Source organism: Nesoenas mayeri (genome assembly GCF_963082525.1).
Source record: "Nesoenas mayeri genome assembly, chromosome: 2".
Taxonomy (NCBI): Eukaryota; Metazoa; Chordata; class Aves; order Columbiformes; family Columbidae; genus Nesoenas; species Nesoenas mayeri.
The window spans coordinates 94,869,309-94,889,990 of NC_137543.1; the positions used below are offsets into that span (position 1 = coordinate 94,869,309).

The window sequence follows — 20,682 nt, forward strand, 5'->3', positions numbered from 1 at the left end:
CTCCTGGTGGCTGGTGCTCATCGGCTCTTCTTTCCAGCTTCCATGTGCTGCTCCTCGTCCTGGCAGGCGAGGGCAGCTGAGTGAAAACCTGCTTTGTGAGCTTGGAAGAGGAGGAGAGCAATAAATTTGGAGTGAGCATGGAGCTTGGCCAGACATGTAGCATTGTAGGGAACCAAGACAAAGATTGGGATGTGGGCAGCGGAGGGGAGGAGGAGCTTCCAGCAGATGATAATCTCAGGAGGAAAAGGACCCAAAATTGTAAGGGAAACGCAGAAGCGATGCCAGAACTTAAGGAAGAAATTGCTAAATAAGGGAAGGGTGAGATTAATAAATAATGTAAGCAGTAGTGGTTTGTTAACCCTTCATGTGTCCTGCTGACATGAAAAGGACCCACATTTTTGAAGCTCTGTGCACTTAAAAGTCTCCCTTCTGAAGCTCACTGTCATAGTTTGAGAAACTCCACTTCTACCCAGAATTTTACACGGGGTTTTGCAGCTTTCTTTGTGCTACTGGTGTCTCTTCTGGGACAAGAATGATAGTTACTACTTGCACGTAGCTGCTGGGTGGGCAGCCTGAACGTGGCTGTGAATGAGTGAGAATGGCACAGCCCAGGGAGCTGCCTACAGAAGATGCATGGAGTTTTATGTGTTGATGAAAAAGGAGGAGTGGCTTGGCAAAGCAGGCCCAGAACTTAGACCCTGCCTTCTCTTCCCAAAGATATTCACTAGCTTATTGTTTTATCCTCATTTTCTCCGTGGGCTGTCAAGTTGTGGGGTATTGGCTGCCTTCCCTGTCAAGCTGCAGCTCTGGGAATTTGCTTGTTGGCTCTGGCAGGAGCGATGGAGAGGTGCTCCTGCCCCGTGGTTGTGTCGTGTGGTCTGTTACAGGCTGTGCCATATTGTGTGACTTTCTGTATGGGGCTGCTCTCTCCAGAGACCGCTGGCGAGTGAGTAATCTTGCGGTATTCTGGATCCAAAGCAGAACAGCATGTGAGCATGTAGAATCAAATACAAAAAAGTATTCAGACACCTCCTTTGTATTCCTCAAAGGAACCACATTCCTGAACTGGGACCTAAGACTTTTTTTTTTTAAAGGAGATATGCTGTTCAACACATTTACTAGTGCATTAGAGATATTTATATGAATAATTAAAACACCATTTAGGATTGCCACAGTAATAGAACAGAATGCGTTTTGTCATCTTTCTTTTCTGTTCCTTTTTGTTGATTGATGAATTTATTGATTTCTTCCATCAATTTAGAGTAGGTGTCTTGAACATTATTGCAAATTAACAAGGCTCTGCTTTACATTAATAAGCTGTTGAGAGTGCTAATGGAATTAAAAGAAGTCAGAATTCAGTAATAGAAGTCTGAAAAACTGAGGCCTAGAACACATATCTAGTATTTTGCATCAAATGGGTTTGTAAAATATTAGAGTGTTTGTTTGTACTAATTGTTAATTCAAAAACATATCAATTTGTTATTCATTATGAATAACTTAATAGCACATCGGAAAAAATGGAAAATAAAGGCAACAAGCTACCTCAGATTTTCTGTTGTATTTGTAGTTAAGCTTAAGCTGGTTGGAGTCAGTGGGAAGATGTTGTGTGAACTGGAGGGCAAGAATGTCGCTGTTAGAGACTGCAGTCCTTCTGAAATCATGCGTGAAAAAAATGATAAACTTCTGAAACTGATGTCTGAAAAACACAGCTGTGATCCAAGAGACCTGAAGTAGGACTTACATTGAATTTCACACGCATGTGCACATAAAATCTTTTCATATTTGTTAGCTGGAATTTCTTCTCATTTATGTCTTTGATTTTCTTTATTATTTACGTTTAACTGATTAACCTGTTCTCTCATATTTTTTCCTTCCTTCCGAAGTGCCTGGTTTAGGAATATGCTAGAATGTATGTTAAATATGAACAACTAACAATTGTTAGGTGGGTGTTGTTAAGATCCTTTTTCAGGGCTGTGTTTCTCTGTTTTCCAGCTACAATGGGCAATTTGTCCTAACACTTGAATTAGTATCATATGTTTTGTTTCGTACTATTGTTTTAGCCATGCTTGGAATGTGTGTTTTCATACGTATTTTTGGGCCCAATTTTGGATGCAATAATATGATGACTGACACTGAATGATACTTAATCTGTTGGGTGCTGTTACCTTCTGAGTGTCTGTGACATGTTGTGTCTGATGGCAGGCATCGACCTTCCCTTCCTTGTGTGTCTTGCTGCGCACTCTATTTGTAATTGTATGAATACACATTATTAACATCATGAGAATCGTAATCGATGACAAAAGAAACATAAAATACAGTGGGTGCTTGGGATTAATTTATTTTTTGCCTTTAGTTGTTTGGTTTGGATATGGTGTTGAGTTGGGTGTGTTTCATGTTTGTTTTTCAGCTGAGTGTTTTTTCTTTCCCATTGATGAGAAATGGGAGGGGAGCAGTGCTGTCAGTCAGGGCCTCTGCTCATCCCTCATGAGCCTTGTGCTAATAGCAGTACATACATACTTCTCACCTAGCATTTTTCCAAGGCTTTACAAGCAGGAGCTCACCCCTTGTAGCATCTAGTATCTCTCTTGCAAATGTGCCACCCCAATACAATGTGCATGTGCGTTGCTCGTGCTGTTGGCCGCCTGTGTTGAGGGGCAAGAGTTGTGCCGTCAGAGGCACCTGCTTCTGCCTACCAGCTACTGGTGATGCCCACGCTTCCCTGGGGAGGAAGAGTTGGTCTGGCTATAGACACAGCCACTCATTAGTCTAGGTTTTAGCCCTGGTTCTAGTAAATGGTTACTGTTCTGGGTTTAATTTGAGTTGCCTTACTACGTTGCCATAATAGAGTGAGCTATTGAAACTGTCTGCTGCACAGGGGGCTGTGGAATAGCTGTCTCAATATGGAAAGTGCTGTATGAAATTGCTCCACTTGCTGTTGTTACATGTAACACCTACAGTGACTATAAATGAAGGGTATTAGAGGGAAAAAAATAATATTATTTCAGTTCGTTTACTTCGTGCATATTTGACAGCCCTCTGTGTATAGTCAGTTACCTGATTTCCTGGCATAGTCAAATTTCTTTTTGTGTGGCTCTTTCAGCAACAGGGGAAAGAAAGTGCATTAAGGATCAGAACATGTGTCTGTAAAGCCAGGAAAAATTGTAAGCAACCTCAAGACATCTAAGTATGTGGAACTGCTTTTGACTCATCTTCCAAAAGCAACTCAGTTGTGCAATAACGGTGCCCTTTTGGGCTGCATTTCAAGACCATATGATTGTACTCAGACAGGCATTTCAAGGATTGATAGCAAGCCCAACGCATACTTTCTTTTAGTGGCAGATTCACTGATTACCACCAGAGCAATAATAGCGCACTGGTCAGCATAAACAGCAGAAATGGTAAACGTGGATTCTCATCTCCATCGTAACATGTGTTTAGGGTTATGCTGTTTGTTGCGATGGGTTTGTACCTGTAGTTCACGGGGAAGGAGAGCTGTTTCCCCCATTTACCTTCCTCTCTCACTTTTATGCTTCCACCTGGAGTTGGGGCTGAGCTGTTTGGTGTCTGTCCAGGGACAGAGCAGGACAGGGAGAGCATGCTTAGCCAAAAAGATAAGAGGATGGGTCATTTTGAGATACCAGTGTTTTACAAGATGCGTTTTTTTGCTGTGTATCCTGCTTAGGACCTAGTAAAGAGCGAGATTTCCCCTGTGTGTCTATCAGGAGCCCTTCTGCATCAGGGCTGCTGTGGACCTGAGTGTAGGGTTTCTTTTCCCTGAGGAAAGGCCCCATGCTTTTGCTGTGTTTTGACAGCCTGACATTGCAGCAAGTCAGTAACTTGTGTGTGCACGGTTTTTGGTTTGGTTGTTGTTTTTTCTTTTTCATCTGCCTTTCTGGGTTAACTGAAGCTCTGTGACTTTTTAACCCGCTGTCCATAGACCATTGTTTTACAAGCTCATTAAGGTAGCTGGGATGGCAATGGCAGCAGTCCTGCTCCCCCCGCCCCTTGGGTGCTCATTAGATGGCTTCCTTGTGCTGACATAAGCATTGTGTAGTTGTGCTCTGAGCCAGGCCTGGGAAAGAATTCAAGTCAAAAATAATCCTCCCCCCCCCAAAAAAAAAAAGAAAAGGTATGTTCTCAGCAGGATCTGTTCCCGAATCTAGCTCACCATCATTCTCACACCAGCTTGGAAAGCACGAGGGTTCATACTGGTATGGAGTGAGGTGGTCAGGGGCGCTGCTGGCAGCAGGGATGCTGCCTGCTTATGCAGCGTCTGCCCAAGGAAATGTGGCTCTCATGACCCTGTCTTTACCTGAGTCCATCAGTCCAGTTACATTTATAGTAACTTCCGAAGCTGTGAGGCAATTTTGGCCAAATTTGCGTGAAAAGCAGCATTTGAAGGTGTGAAGGCCCCCCAAGCTCAGCAGTGTATGGTGGCTGGCAGACAAACCCAAATCACTTCTCCCCAGTGCTGGAAAGCTGTCATCAGTGGCTCAGCTGCTGACCTCACGAGGCCTCCTCTTGAGATGCAGTGCCGCTGCCCCAGTTTGGGTTGAATGGTGCCCATTTTGCTGGGTGTCAGCTGTTGAAGAGCAGACAAGGGAAGAGGACAAAGTGCCCTCTGGGAGGGACTGTTCATTCCAAGGGGCCGGAACAGTTAACTTTCTGGGTTCTGACTGCCCAGGGGGCCACATTTCCAGTTGTGAGGTGGCTTTTCTGTTTGTTTTCTGTGTTGTTGTTTGTTTGTTTTGTAATTCCCCCTAGGAATGGAAATTTGTGGAAGCTGGGAAGGTTGGGAGGTGAGACTCCCGTCAGTTTTTGTTTGGATGCCCAATTATTTAACTCTGAAGCCAAGCAGGTCTTTCTAGCCCCATCTCCATGTAGCTTCTCCTGAACACCTGGTGACATCTCTGTGCCCTGCTGGGTCCAGGTTCTCTCGCACAGGGCTGTGCTCTGCTTTGGCCAGCATACCTGGGTTTCATCTGCCCGGGCAGCCCTGCTCTGCACCATGACCAAGAAGCTAATATGTAGACACACACTGTGGTTTCCTGCTGTTTTGCTTTGTAACCAGTCCACTGGTAAATATAGTTTGTGTGTGGTTATAAATTCATTCTCTCATTATGGGCAGTCGTTGTGCAATAATTATGTAGAAATTACGACCGAGGAGTGTTGTGGATGGTTTTCTTTTTTGTTTTGTTTGTTTATTTATTTGTTTTTGTGCTTGACATGCCCTGCAAGTGAGAGGGAGCAGGGTTTTGGTATCTACCCTAACTAATAGAGGGCCACAAGCAGGAGCAGGGGTTCAGCTTGGGCACAGGCACTGTCTCGCAACCTGCTGATTTTTATGTGGCTCCCTTTGCATGGCTACACGGATACTGCAGGGCAACTCAGGACCTATGCTATTCAGATACCTTTTTATGCTTGCTTTACACTCTGGGCAGGCATGCTGTCCCTCCTTGCAGGTTTGGTACTGTACATGTGTTTCTTCTGAAATGCATGCCTCCTGTCTCTTTGGAGGTGTCAGCAGTACGATTCCTGAAGCCTTTGTATCTCTGGCTGCTTCCAGTCGTGCTCTCTGGGCAGAGTCCTCTGGGTGCTGCTGCCCGGCTGAGGCTATGGGCTTGGGGGTCTCTGTGCCCAGCAAAATTGCTCGGGTGCTGCTCCCCAGAGGTCTTCCCTTCAGATGGGGTCCCTCCCACAATCCCTTCTTCTCTTTGGCTGTGGAATTAAAATAAGGGTGAGGTTTGATTGATTACCCCTTCCCCCCCATTCCTTTATTTAAAATTCCAGTCAAGCAGATCCAGAACAACACTGCTCGTCCCTGCTGCGTTCTCATTTTCCTCCTATCCCTCCTTTAATTTTACATTATCCCCTGCGCTGTGTTTGCAGGCCATATGTGTCCTTTGAACTCTGAAGAAGCTGTGCCAAAAGGAAGCCTTCCTCTCCTCCCCTCCTCCCATCGTGGAGCTACTCTTAGATAATTGCAACTAGTATACAATGCGGAGCAAACCCCGAAGTGAAGTTCGCGGGTGTCTACAAATTTCCCAACAGCTACAGAAACACTTGTCGCTCGGTCTTTGCTTTTGCTCTTTAAACCTGCAGTTCCTCGAGTCTGAAACGTCCGCTCCTGCTCTGGGAGGTGTTTGTAGCCTGAATTTGCCTACCGCACCCCTGGCAAGGCACAGGGATGGCTGGAGCTGCTGGCACGGTGCCACAGCTCAGCCTGGGCCTCTGCGCAGAGGAAAGGTGGAACTGCCCATCATTGTGTTGCTGCGCTTGGCAGAGGCAAGACGGGGGGAATTAGTGGCTCCAGGAGCACGATGTAGTAGGACAAAAAAGCCCTTCAGCTGTGTTCCTGGGGAGAGGTGGGCAGGTTGCCTGCTGCAAGCTGACCGGAGTGGGAAAAGTAAAACTCTGCCTGTTAAACAGAACTTTTGAGAATGACTTCTCGTCATTCACAAGCTGGGGAGAAGCTGCTGGGCCAGTGTGTCCCCGCCACGTCAGCCGCCTGCCCTGCCAGAGGGATTGCCGTCCTGTTGGGCTTGAGTTTTCAAGAGGGGATGTCTTCTGTGGAGAAAGTGGCAGGTGCCTTTTGGGTCCCTCCCCCTTCAGCCTCTGAGAAGCATCTTGTGTGTTAAGACCAGGTTTCTGACCTCATTTCTCAAAGGAGTTTTAAATGGGGAGAAATAGGAGTATTAATTAGCGCCTCATTAAGTACTTGTAGTCAAGTATGATAATTTTCTTGAAAGGATAATGTATTAGATGAATAAAAATACTCTCCATTTAAAAATGAATACAAAGTCATTTTAAACCACAAAGATTATTGTACATTTCTGAAAAATTAATGTGATTTAAGCAAAAAAAATTTTATAAATTTAAAATGCCCTGTTAGGATGTTTAACTTGTCGATCTCTAATTAATTATTCTCAAGTCTAGTGCTTCAGGACTTCAACCTTACCTGCAGGGACAGAAAATAATTTTTCCCCCACTTCATTTTTTCAATTATTAGGTTTGAGTTGTGGGTATGGTGGTATTTTATTTTATTTTATTTTATTTTATTTTATTTTATTTTATTTTATTTTATTTTATTTTTTTTCTGATGTCTTTCTCAGAGATTGGCCACAGTGAAAGGTGAGACCCTAGACAGGGCAAAGTGGCGATCAGAAATGATACAGAGATTTCTTTGATGCGTTTGATTAATGTGATGTACCCATGTGCAGATTTCTAGATTTGAAGCTGAGAATAAATGTTTTCAGGGATATTTCCCCCTGTCCTTTTTGTCTGTGATATGGGACAGGTCCTGTCTGCTAGGACCATATAGGCTTCCTTCAGTTAATTCCTGTGACTTCACCCAAGTTAAAGTAATTTTTCCCATGCGTAGTTTGCCCCATAGATTAGTTTTGGATTAGGCATTTCCTTGTCTCTCTACTGAGCTACTTCACAGTTGACTACTTAAGGAGAATTGCTCTGTATGTTGTGGAAGACAATGAAGTAAATGGTTGGAGCTGGAGACATAACCTGGATCCATACATTTGCTGTAGTCACTGGTTAAGTTCATGTAATTATTTAGGGAGGACGTAACCAGCAGTAAAAGAGCTCAGTGTAAAACAGAGCTGGGTTTACAGCAGCCCATTTAAGTAACTTCGAGTTTTGTAGCATTAGGAATGAAGGCACTTCCTCACTAGTTTCATCACAAACATTGCAAGCGTTATAAAACGCCTCTTGCTTGGGTTGTTCCCTTGGTAGGGATCTCTACGGGGCAGGTATCTGATACCTGAGTCCCCCCCATTACACTTGTTCCTTGTAACAGGTCTGCGGTACGGATCCAGTGAATGCTAGCAGTCTGTTCTCAAGGTTTACTGTTTCACTATTTTTTGTGGTTTAGGTATCTGAGATCCATGTGACTTTACAAAAATATTATTAAAAGTTGTCCAACAGGCTAAAATACACTATCTGGGAGTCTGGGTACCATACCAGGCTCTCTCAGGTGCCTTCTGTGATCCTGACTGGCAGTTTTCTTTGATCATAAGACACACTTTTAAGTGTTCTCCATGTCTAAGCAGACAGCCTTTGCATCTGATTGTCCACCCTTGTAGTTTCCTTTCAGCTTTGCTCTTGCCCTATTGTGGCTTTGCCAGGCTTAGGCAATTGGGGTGATAGCTGCTGCCTTCTGGTGAGAGCAGCCTTGATTTTGCCTGTATCTGAAGGTGCTTTCCTCAGCAGAGCCATCACAGGCACAGTGGCCTGAACAGCCATCTCGTTCACGCATTGTATGTGCAATAAAGAGATTTTGGTTGTCTTTGGGACACTTGCAGAGGCTGTAGTTGCCTAGTGAAGGTTTTGAGTCATCCATCCTTTTGCTTGAGATGATGGTGGTGGCCAGGGCTTCTTGGTGGTGTGTGAAAATAGGTACAGTAGGTAGCTTCTGTAGGAGCCTGTTGCTTGGGTGTGGTGCTCCTATTCATTTATGTGAGCTCTGTTGCTGCACAAAGTGCCTCCCAAGACGAATGGTCTGTGCTGCTGTAACGTTCCAACATATGCTTCTTAGTCTTTTCTGATCTTAAACGAGACCAAAATCCATCCGTTGACTTACCTTGAAAATCCTCTTAGGGCAGACGATCTAATTTTCAAAACCACCTTCTAAGGTTACAACTCCAAGCACTCAACTGGCTGTGGCTGTGCCTGCACCACGGCTGCTGTAGTGACACCCCCACATGTAGCCGTGCAGATGTGCCTCTGCAAAATCCATTTGGCACAGCTCCCAGCGTGCCAGTTGCCTTCCTTTAGAGTTTATGTGTTTTCCCCTCTTCTCACAGCGGACACAAGCAAGCTATAAGGATTGCAAAGGCATGACAAATAGTAGATCTGACTGATAGCGGTGTTAACTTTTTCTTAGCATTTCCTTGGAATTCTAGCTGACATTGTCCCCTGTTACATGATTTGCAAGAAGCCCTGTTTAAGCTAGCAAATTATTGTGGCAATATGTGAGACTAACCATACTGGAGACTAAAGAGCAGTGCAGCATTTCATTTATGATGATAAAATAATTTCAGGTCATGTCTTTTTTTCCTTTGTGTAGTTTTTCTTTTATTACTGGTGCTAAAATGGCTCTTGCAGCACAAGTGAGAAAACCAGACTGAACCTCCTGGTTTTTTTTGTTGGGCTCTCAGCTGGAAACCCCTCCCTCGATTTTTCCATTGATAAAAGTGTCACAAAGGGAATCTAGAGCAGAGGAATAGGCAGAAATAGAACAATACAGAGTCTTGGTCTTGAATCACAAAAAGAGTTAACTAATGTAGATGCAGTACTGGATGAGCTGCTGCTCCTTTCATGGCCAGGTTCATTTAGCTGTGGTCTTAGCATTCGTGGCTGCCCTCAAAACCATGTAACAAATCAGCTATTTATTGGCTTTTTACTGCAGAGGCTCTTTAAAAGGCTATTGCAGAGCATTTTCTTCTCTTCCTTTCTACAGACTGCTTTATCTGACCTTCAAGAATTCAGAGTCGCAACAGGGGCCAAAAAACCTCACATACAAGAATGCTTTTATTGTTAATTTATAAAATACGTCTTTCACTAATAAAATAAAGGTGTGACATTTATAGAGCTCTGATGAGGAACACAGCAGTAGAAGAGGCCTAGGTCTCCTACGGTTCAAATTGAGGACAGCTGATTTCTATGAGAGAAGAAGCAGGTGTGCTCAATGTGCAGGTTAACACTTGCATTCAGCTGTTCCCGTGATGCTCACGAAACTTCCAGGGATATTTTGCAAGTATTAGGTAACTTTGTAAAGGGCTTGCTTCAGTTAAGTTACTGAGGGTAGTTATTACTCTCTCAGTGTGTGGAGGGGTAAGATTTACTTGCGTTTAGTTCCACTAGGTGGTAAGTTTATGCTTTTTCTATGAGTTTCTTAGCATTGTGTCCCTAAAACAACAGCTTCTCTATTGCTGCTGCGTTTGACCTGCGTGCCAGGGTGGAAGAGCTGACCGACATTTTCCACAGTGTCTGTGTGGTCACCTCCACATGGTGTGGCATAGGTGAGTGTCTGCATGTGGTGCTGGTGAGGAAGGGGCTTGGAAACACCTGTGGATGACAACTGGTGTATCTCTCATGATGCTGGGTACTTCAGGGAATATGATGGCCCATGATCCAGAAAGCTCGATCCTAAGTGAGGCAAAGACCTGCTTTCTGTGTGCGCAGTGGGAACAGCAGGTGCTCAGCACCCCAAATCAGTGCACAGCACGCTGCTTGGTGCAGAGCTTTTAGATTTCTTGAGCTTTATTGTGAAGCACTGTGGTTGTCTTCTTCATGTACCTTCCCATGCAAAAAATAAGTGCTGCTCTTCTCTTTCCCCCTGTTGTCCTCCTCTCTTTTTTTTTCTCCTCTTTCCTTTTCCTGTTTTTCTTAAACTTGCCAAAATGCTACAGAGCTGCACACCAAAGTCTGTTTCCTTGTTCTGACAGTTTTTTGTGGTTGGGTAACAAGAACACACACAACTATGGAAGTATGGCATGATAATATAGCAGGAATCTGCTATTTAAAGAGCAAGTAAGTGTGATATGGTTGGCCTATCCATATGTTATTGCAAGGGTATAAAGCAAAATATGCAAAATAGTAACCGGTTAAGAAGGAAGACTGAAAGTAGCATTTGGATTTAATGGACGTTTCTGTTCTCTTCATCTGACCCTATAAATCAGATTTGTTGTATTTTGTGCTGTTTGTTCTCATTAAATTTTTGTTGAACCATCCTTCCTTTAAGCAAAAAAGGAAAGGCAAGAGGCAAAAATACTTTTAGATGAGAAACAGTGAGTAAGATTAAATCATGGTGTGCTAATAATGCGATTAAAAAGTTGCTTTACTGTGAAATGGACAGAAGCCTCAGAGGAGTAACTGATTGCATTAAATGATATGATTTGTCTAGCATTTTGACTCTGCAGGAGTTTTTTCTTCTTGGTGGTATAGGGAGAGAAAAGAATTGGTAAATCTGGGTTTCTTGTTGCTGCTGCCTTGCCCAACATGCTATTTCCATGCAGAGGGATGAACTCTTCATGCCTGTGCCTTATTTGTCATAATGAGACTACATGAGAGACAAAATGTGCGCTTGCCTGAGATATGTACTCTGTCTGTGAGTAAATACAACGGCACAGGCCATTTGTCTTGATTGCTATTTTGTGTAATATTCAGTAACCGCATGCAAATACTGTATACAGCAGAGGAAAATGCTAAAAGCCAATTCTTACTAGATACTAAATGGGTTACTAGTTGGTGAATTATTAAAAAGACAGTTACTCTGTGTTGTCCTTAAGAGACTCGGGTTTGAAAAAGGCATGTTCTCTGTGATAGTGGGCAGAACATCCACTGAATCAGTGTTTTGGTTTAAGAAAGGGCTGCCAGACACGGAAAGCAGGATCACTTCCTAATGCTCTCGATGCCAAAGAAGGAGAATAAGGTAACAGAGGAAAGGAGTAACATTCTGGAGATGTTGGTTTGTGGGTTTTTTTTCTGTTACCTTAAAAATTAGACATTTATCAGAAATTACGACAATTTAGTTGAGTGTTATGCTTTGGACAATTTTAACACTAATAGGATGAAAGCAGTATAAGTAGTAGCTACAATTATAGCTGCAGTTACTAGGAGAAATCCATGTTCTGTTATTTGAATGCAGCAGTATCTCAACCAGGGGAAGAAACTTTTTTTAAAATTATTTTTTTTATTTTCCATTTGCTTTTTTTGAGAAAGCTTGTGTGCATAATTCATTCAGGAGGTCAAATCCAGTCTTTGTCTTGCACCTAAACCAGTTTAAAGAATTAAAAAAAAGAGGATAAGTATGCATTATATATATATATATATATATATATATATATATATATATATAAAGTGTTGGTATGACAGCAAAATGAAACTGTTGAGTTTGTATTCCTTGTAGCCCACTAAAACTTATGGGTCATGCACAAATTCTTCAAAGAGTAATTTCCCTTACATTTGTCATCAGGCTTCTTATCATTGTGAGCCATTATTTGCTTCCTTTCAGTGACGTGCCAACAAACAGTTTTCTTTGTAGATGTGATTGAATTTTAGTCCTTAGAGAGATTAGGACACACAAACCCTTATGCCTTTAAAGTACTGGTATTCAAGATGTTTATAAGGAATGTGTTTTATGTTTGGGTAGAGATCATTTGGTCCTGGTGTTAGTCAAATTAGGGCTGAAGTCATGGAAATCTTGCCTTTTCACAGACTTAATGAATCCTGGCAATTTAGCATGTGTGGTGGGCATCTCACTCATTGCAGTTTCCAAATGTAAACAGATTATGTGCTCCGGAACACCAGGACATAAGAAGATGTTATTAACACTGGTTTTGTCTCCTGCATCTTATAAAGGGAGGGGGCAGGTGTATGTATGGTGTAAATAGTCATATTTCCATAAAGTAAATTTATGCCAACAGAAGCAGAATGGCAATCTGTCCTCCTGGCCACTATTTTTGAAGAAAATAATGGAAACTGCTTATGTAGTTGTCTCTGTATATTACTTTTTTCTGTTCTCTTACACTGTCTCTGTGGCAAAAGCTGTCCTCTAGTCATGTTGTTTTTTTTTCCCCAGGTGACCAAACATGCTTTTCCAGCAGGTCTCGCCATCTTCCCCTTCTCTAAACTAAACTCCTGTTATTTCCTTTTTTTTTTTTTTTCCCATTTTGAATACAAAAGTAGCTTCCTCCCATCCCTACATTTCCAGCTACAGCAGTAGGACAAGGTGTCTTTACTCCTTTCTTGCCCTTCTGTACCCAGCCCTCGGGATTCACACGTCCTGAGGAACTGCTCAAACTCAAGCAGAAGTTACATCTTCATCCATATGACGCAGAAAACCCAGCTAAAATGGTACGGCTCTGTGAGTTGAGAAGTGTTAGTTACGTTTCTGCAGTGCAGAGTGGGGGAAGAATTTGGTGTAGGTCACGCGAGGGTTTGCTGTGTGACTGGATAGATGCATCGCGAATGTGCCATACAGACTCACAGCCTGTCTCTCTCCGGACTTCCCAGTGGGTAACACTGCACCAAATTGGATGAGCTATTCCCATTCAAAATATCTAATTTGTGCTGCTTAATTTCCAGTGAGGATGTAATGTGATAGTAAAATTGTTCTGTAAAGGGTCATACACTGTTTTACTGTCACTTTGTGAGGCTCAGACAGAAGGAAATGATCAAAACCACTCGATGCTCATTATTTATTAATTGAGTTCTGGCAGAGCCTTCCTACATTCTGGCTTTTTGTTTGTTTCTTTGTTTACAAACAAAAAAGAAAAGCACAGTTCACACACACACACACAAAAGGGAAATTTGTTAACAAATATTTCAGTCAAGGGAGAAATGGCATTTGGGGGTGTTGGAGTGGAGGTGCCTTGGAGTACAGGGAGGGCAACCTGGCATTGCAGTGTCACCCTCTCTGAGTATTGCTGCTGAAAGAGAAGAATACTTTAGAGCACAGTGGACCATAAATCTTCAATGCAGGCATGCTGGGTTACTAGAAAGTGTTTACCCTGGTGAGTTCTGTGTTGGGGAAATTTTAAGTGATTGCACTTTACTGCTTGTATGGATTTACTAGCTTTAAAAAGACAAACAAACAAAACAAACAACTACTACCAACAAAAAACCAAAACTAACAAGCTGCAAGTGTTTCTTTGCTTTTCCGTATCTCTTCTTTGTTTCTGTATATACTCAGGTAAAGAATAGTATATTGAAATAATTGTGTCTTTCTTTACTAAGACTGGTTTCTTGACTTCAAAGTCCCAAAGCTGCTGAGAGCTCAGTCTTCTGTTCTGCAGCAAAGCCCAAGAGGACAGACCCTTTCACAGATACTGTGGCCTGAATGGTGCTGAGTTGAAGCCTGGGGTGTGAGGCTTACACTGATGAGAGGTCTGCAGACTTTAGCTGCTGATTTCTGTCCCCCTGCCCCCACCCAGGGATTTAAAATTTAACCAAATATAGGTGATTTTTTAACAGGAATAGCTAAAAACATATATCTGATCAGCATAACCATTTCGCCATTTTTTCTGGCTTAATGCAGAGCCTGAAACCATTTTTACATTGCAATAAATTTGCAACAACAGCAGCAGCAGAAGTAAAATTAATGCAGTCAGAGCTACATATGCATTTTCATACTCTCTCCAAAATGTCTGAAGTTTTTTTGCTCAAACTTTCCCACAAAAGCTCAGTCTGAGGTAGATGTTAGCATGGAAGGTGTTAATTAAAATATTTGCCAGAGTTGTAAAAAGCTAAACCCAAGGCTTTTCACAGAGGGGGTTGAATAGTCTTAAGTGCCATGGTTGCTCTGAGAATTACCTTCTTTGGGCTGCTGGTCTAAAGGTGGTGTCTTCAGGTGGAACCAGCTGCAGCACTATATACCCTATCCTCGAGATATGTATTTTTCTGCCTTTCACTTTGCTGCTGTTCTGTGGAGTGGTAGAAAAAATGGTTTCAGGAGATCATTCTTTTCAGGTCACTTAGATCTGCATTGTTTCAGCTCTCTTTCCCTTGTCTGCTTCTTTGACTTCACAAATGTTTACATCCTCTCTTTGGATTAGAGGTGGAACTTGAAAAGGCAAAATACACAGCAGGGCCCATTGGGCTTTGTCATGCCCTGGCCCTGTCCTCATCACTTGAACTCCAGGAGTTCTTCAGCATCGTCCTTCCTCAAAAAAATAACAAGAAGGCACTGGCAGCTGCTGAAGTCCCTGCTGCTTTGCTCTGCTTTTAACCCATCAGTGCTTTTTGGACAATTGTGGAAGCAGCGATACCCAACAGGGGTCTGTTTGCAGTTCCTCTTGCCTGGCTAAAAGGCTGCGGTGGCTTTTCTTGAACCATGTCAAAAGTAGTGGGCCTCCCTCTGCTTTCCAGGTTATGAGTCAAGGTCCCATCTCTGGTTGTCTGCAGGCCTCCCCTTCTGGGCAAAACTGGCATGCTTGGCTGCCACCGCTGGGCTTCCATGGGGAGGGAGCTCCAGCACGGGGATGGCAAAGGAACGGCAATATGTCCCAGCCAGGCCTCTTGGTTGGGACAGCCAGGACCTGGGAGGTGCCATGGGATGCACCCAGGCCTGCACACACCGCCTGGTTGATGTTGGCAGTGTAACCAGTCAGCACACAGAAAACATTTGCTCATCTGGGTCTCCTGAAGAGAAACAGCAGGGCTTCATTTTCAGGCTTGGACTTACAGCTTGTCTAGGAAGTTGGTCAGGGCGGGACTATCGAAAGCACTTGCAGATTTTCAAGATTCCAGCTTTCCCTGGCTGGGAGTAGTATTTGCATACCTCACTGGTTGTTCAGGCTAAATTAATATTTGTAGAGCACACTGTGTTCCCCATCTTGGAAGGACTACATGAAAGCTGCTGTTTCTTGGCATGTTGTACATGTACTTAACCAGGACAGATAAGGATCATTGCCTTTTTAAAAGAAAACCCTGTCAGTCCCTCAATATATGTGCGAATGCATTTTTTTAATATATAAGTGTTTATAGTAAAGCAGAAACTCTCTTCTATTGAAAGAGTCCCGTTTCAAAGGGCTGGTTTTGTGTTAGTTTGCCATTTATTATTCTGGTTGCTGCTGCTTTGCATGCTGGGAGGAAGTATATGTAGTTTTTCAGGGTCTTTCTCTGCTTATAGAAACCTTCTAATGCACGCAATAAATCCTCTAGCAATGCTTTTTCTTAAGCTGAGAACAGAAATAGAGTAGATAATTGTCTGGTAAAGCTGATTGATATTCCTTAAATCTTTATTTCATTCCTTGCTCAACACGTCAGCTGCACAGAAGATTTTTCTGCTGTCTTCTGAACTCTGTTTCACACAGTCCAGTGAGATGTAAAGAAATAATAATTTTATAAATCTTTGCAAAACCAAATTAGAACATTAAATGAAATCGGAGGAGGGTGGGGAGGAGCTAAATCTGAAAAAAATATAATTAATTCAAACTATTAAACATTCTTCTGCTTGTAGTTTGTCAAAATTCTCTTTAAATGTGTGAAAGAGGGTGATTTCTCCAAAGGTCCTGCTTGCAGAGCATCTGCTGGAGATGACAGCATCAGGAAGAACAGAAGCGGCCGCGGCATCCGTGCCATCGCATGGTTAGCATCGCAGCCCGCGGGAGCAGAGCGGCTCGCTCTTCTGCAGGAAAACCCGGGCTTGGAGCTCTTAGCAGCTGGGATTCTGCTTGTCGTGTCATGCTGCCGTAAATCCTGAGCAGCTCCATTGAAACGGAGGGAATTACTCCAGATTTATGCCAGTTTCGATGAAAAGAGGCTTTCTGCTGAATGGATCTGGGCAGCCGCCTGCCAGGTGGAAGGGAAAGAAGTGACTCAGCATTCAGCAGTTGCTGCTGATCGCTGGCTTTTGCCAAGCACGGAGTCACAGATTTTATTTTATTTCATTTTATTTTTTCCTCCTCCTCTTTCCTTGTTCTTCTCCCTGCCCCCCTCCTTTTTTTCCCCTGGGTGAGTGGCTGCTTTGTGCACCCCTGCAGAAAAGAGGACTTAATTTCTCATGGAAGAAGAGATTGAGGTGGGGCGGGGGGAGAGCAGACCAGCCTGAGCCCTTGTTGTGAGCAAGGAGCTTGCAGCAGAGCAGACTGTTCTTCATTTCAGAGTGCGTAATACTGACTGCTGCTTCTTACCCCCGGGAGATGAACGTTTGTAGGAGGGAGTTAGCTGCATAGCTGGCCTCGTATTTCTGTCTGCACGGCAATAACCCGACTAATGCCAGTGATAGCAGCTCCTCCCGCGGGCGCACACAAGAGAGCAAAGCGTGCGGCAGAACAGAGTGAGGTGCAGCCTCTTGCCTTGTCCCCCCATCCACCTCTGCCCTGCTCTGCCTCCCCAGCAAGCTCACCTTCTCTGAGCCAGCAGCAGTGGCTCTTACCTGCAGCCAAAAAAAAGGCAAAGGAAGGGGGGAAAAACCCCATAGCTATGTTCTAGGTCCATGTGCTGGTTGAGTAAATATTGAGGTTTATTTTGGGCTACTCAACAAGGTGACTCCAAGTTTAGAAATGGTGTTAAATTATTGCAGTGAAAAATGGGATTTAAAAACTCTAAATGGGGAAGACAATAGCTTACAGTAGATCTTGGAAAAACATGGGCTGATGAACTGAAGCTCCCTGAATGTTTCAGCCCATCTGTCTTGTTAGTTTCTGTGTCTTAATCATGGATTTCATGAAGTGTCTAATTTTCTTTTTTTAGCTTTCTGTCTTCCTCTCATACAAAAGTTATAGCAGGGAAATCATCTGAGCTGGATTTACTTTTGCATCCAAGAGAAGAGCAGTCTATAAAAAGGAGTGGTGTGTGTGCTGGGAAACCAAGTTTGTCTGCTTTGGGTTTGGGGGACAAGATTTTCCCACCCTCCCTTCTGCTGCTGTGGTGGTTATTGGGACAGCTGGAGAGTGCAAGTATAGGCACATACCCGGTAGCTGACAGTGTTTTTAGTTGTCTGGCTCTGATCCGTGGTTGTCTAAACAGCGTGGACTGAAATGCAGGTTCCGCTGAAGTTACCAGCAAAATTCCCTTGCTGTCCCGCCCACTGCTGCCATTGTTCCTGGCAGCTGTCAAGATGTACTGGCAAGTCCCTGCTCCCTCTTGCACCTCAGGAAGGCTGCAGCAGCTCTTCTTAACTAGAGAATTACTTTTTATTTGTATCTGGGAAGGGGAGGGAAAAAGCACAAACCAACCAACAGAAACCTCTCCCCAAAAGTCAGAGCATTTTGATGACCCCTCAGGAGGGTCGTGCATCTCCAGGTTCTTCCAGCGTGAATCCATCACGCAGAGCCCAGTTGGTTTTTAGAAACAGTGGAAAGTTTTGCCAGCCACCCCAGCGCAAATAAGGCCATGTATATTTGCAGTGTGTACTATGCAGAAGACACTGATTGACATTAATTAGGAGTGGGTGGTGTGAAAGCATAAAAATAAAATTCCTTTCTGCTGGGTTTACTATTAGAAGTGAAGTACACGGTGTGACACTGAGTGCATGTGAGTGTGCACGTGTGCGTGCCTGCAAGTCCGTGTGGAGCGAAGGGTGTCTATTCAGCATTTAGAACAATAGAGTAAAGGTTTAAATGTCTATAAATAAAGTCTGGGATTGCAACCTTTTTTTGTGCGAACTGCTCAGTGAAATTGTGCTTCAGAATTGTTTCTTTCTGGTTCTGAGTTCAAAACGCCTTGCTAAAAACCATATAATGCTGCAGATCACAGCTTGGGTCAGTTCAGCTGCCTCAGCCTGCTTTGTGCTGTTATGGGGACTGTTTTGAGAAGTGATCAGGAAGGACAGTGTTTTTGGTAAATTTTAGCAGGAGCAGCATTTTGAAATTAAATGGATCACCATTTAGCAAGCTAGTATTGCTCCAGTTGATGATATTTATGATTTCCTTCTCTTTGTGTATACTGAGAATAAGAAGCAATAAATGAATTCCACTGCATTAATGGTTCGTGAAATGTGTTGTCAGATGTGGCTCGCCTTCTCTTGTGAAATAAATGGACAGTCATCTGTGCCACTTTAAAAACATATTCTTTGGATCTTAACTGCATTATGGTATCTGAGCTCCAGGACTATGAAGCTTTTCCAATATCTGTGTTTTATGTGGGTGATACTGCCAGAGGGTTATTTATGGAACTTTAATAGCTGTCTGTCTGCTCTACCTGTTAAATTTATCCTTCATACAAGACAATTCAAAACATGGACACCTTCTCAGCCTAATTGACTGGTGATCCCTTCCCCAGTGGCTGAGGCTTTTCCATGGCAAACTGCAAGTTTGTGTTTGATCTTCATTGATTATAGCTAAACAACAAATTTCCCCTGTCTGTAACACCTCTGACATTATGTGTGTTACTCTAATTTCTGATTTTTTTAAGTAAGCTCTGAATCCTGACCTCCTGCATTGGACCTCTTTTTATTATAGCCCAGGGATTTGATGGAATTGAGTTGTTTGTCTCTTCATTTCCTAGCTGAATATTTCTGTTGACAAGCTTAACATTTGCTAGGGGAGAGGGTGGGAATGACACCTCAGCTCTCCTCTCCAGGCCTGCAAGTTGCTGGTGGTACAGGCTGCAGACACCATGTGCTGCAGCTGCTTCTGCTGTGCCTATGATTGAGATACAGAGATGTTTCCTGGGCCTTCTGGTTAACTATAATTTTCTAATACATTACTTAAAGTAGGTTTAGTGTGTTGGATATTCAGTTAAGGGATTTTTCTCCTAGAAGGAGAACACCAAAGCTGACACACTGGCTTGCAGTGGACTCACGAACATCAATGGTGTTGCTTTAGCATCGTTACATGTCAAAACTGGCTCAAAAAAAAAAAAAAAAGAGTCCAAAAAACCAAACCCACCTGTCTTGCTGATGCTGATCCTCCCCTTACAGGCTGATATTTTGGGTGACGTGTCACATGCTGCTGAGAAGGAACATGTGGCTTTGGCTACAAGAGGTTGCTGACCATGGGAACGTGGAGCTAAGGGTGGTGCTGGCAGCTGTTTTCCAGCCAGCTTTGGTGTCCAAGTGTACAGAGTGTGTGTGATAAAGCACTTCACATTACTGCATCACGGAGACAGGAATTCAGAGGTTTCTGCAGATGTGTACCAAAGGCCTCTCTTAGTTAACCCAGCTGCACATGGTGTGTGTAGGGTTGTAGGCAAGATGCTCGCTCTGCTGTCCCTGGGTGAGCCATTGGCACGGCTGATCCCTGGCAGCTTGGCTGATGTGGATGAGGAAAGTGTTTGAATTAGCTGCAGAAGCGTAAAAAGTAACTCACGGTACGTGAACACTGAGGTTTCCCCTGCATGGGGCAAGATGCTGTTGTTTAGTTAAGGAAACCACAAGGAGGTTGATTTCTGGGTTTTGGTTTTGTTTTATTTGTTAGTATAGCAGTTTGCTTCTGTTTGAAAGGGTTGAGTGACGATAAGTTCATGATTGAAGCTGTCATGGTGTACACAGAATGCATGACAAATCTGGTGTCAAAGAAGTCGCTTGTAATCACATATGTGTAGATAAAAATATAGTGAGTTTTAAGTAGTGTTTGATTTTTTTTTTTTTTTTCTGGCTATAATCGTGATGTTACTACCAGTTAATCACAATTGAATTTCATGACTCTGTTTTCTTGCTGCAAACCTCAATTCAGTGAATTGAGAAAAGATATGCGAACTGTGAAAAGAAAGAAAAAAAAAAAAATGGGGGGGTGCGGCATGCGGCAGGACAGAAAGACCATGTTTGAATTAATCCTCAGACTGTTTCCACATTTAAGCTCCAGTTGAGTAGTGTTCTTGGGAGAATTATTCAGGACTTAAAGGGTTCAATGCAGATTCAGTGTCTTCTAGAATAAAATATCTAGTGACTGAAGAACCTTGTGGGCTTTGGGACTATACATCTGTAAAGATAGATATGTTCCTTCTTGAGGCCTGTAACCACTGAAGTCAAGCCCACCAGTATAGCACGGGATTTTCCCACCAGTAATGTAAAATGTACGAATCCCAGGTCTTGATCTTTATACGCATAAAGGCTACTTCACGCTCTTGAGGCAAGTAAAGAGATCTTGAGCCAGGTATAAATCGTCTAATTAAATTTAGGCTTCTTGCCCTTTTCACACTGATTAATATATTAGGCTGTCTAAACATAAAATGCACAAGTAAAATGTGTGTGGGAAAACACTGTGTAGGTACATATCCTTC

At 43.2% G+C, this 20,682-nt stretch overlaps 1 long non-coding RNA gene across 1 annotated transcript in view; it reads left to right on the plus strand.

Annotated features, from left to right (window-relative positions):
• LOC308037270 overlaps positions 1-16,145 on the plus strand; it is an 87,583-nt gene extending 71,438 nt beyond the window's left edge. The window contains exon 4 of the long non-coding RNA XR_013921776.1: positions 16,026-16,145. This is a non-coding gene — a long non-coding RNA (uncharacterized lncRNA). The remainder of the gene's footprint in view (positions 1-16,025) is intronic.
• Positions 16,146-20,682: the final 4,537 nt, after the last annotated feature.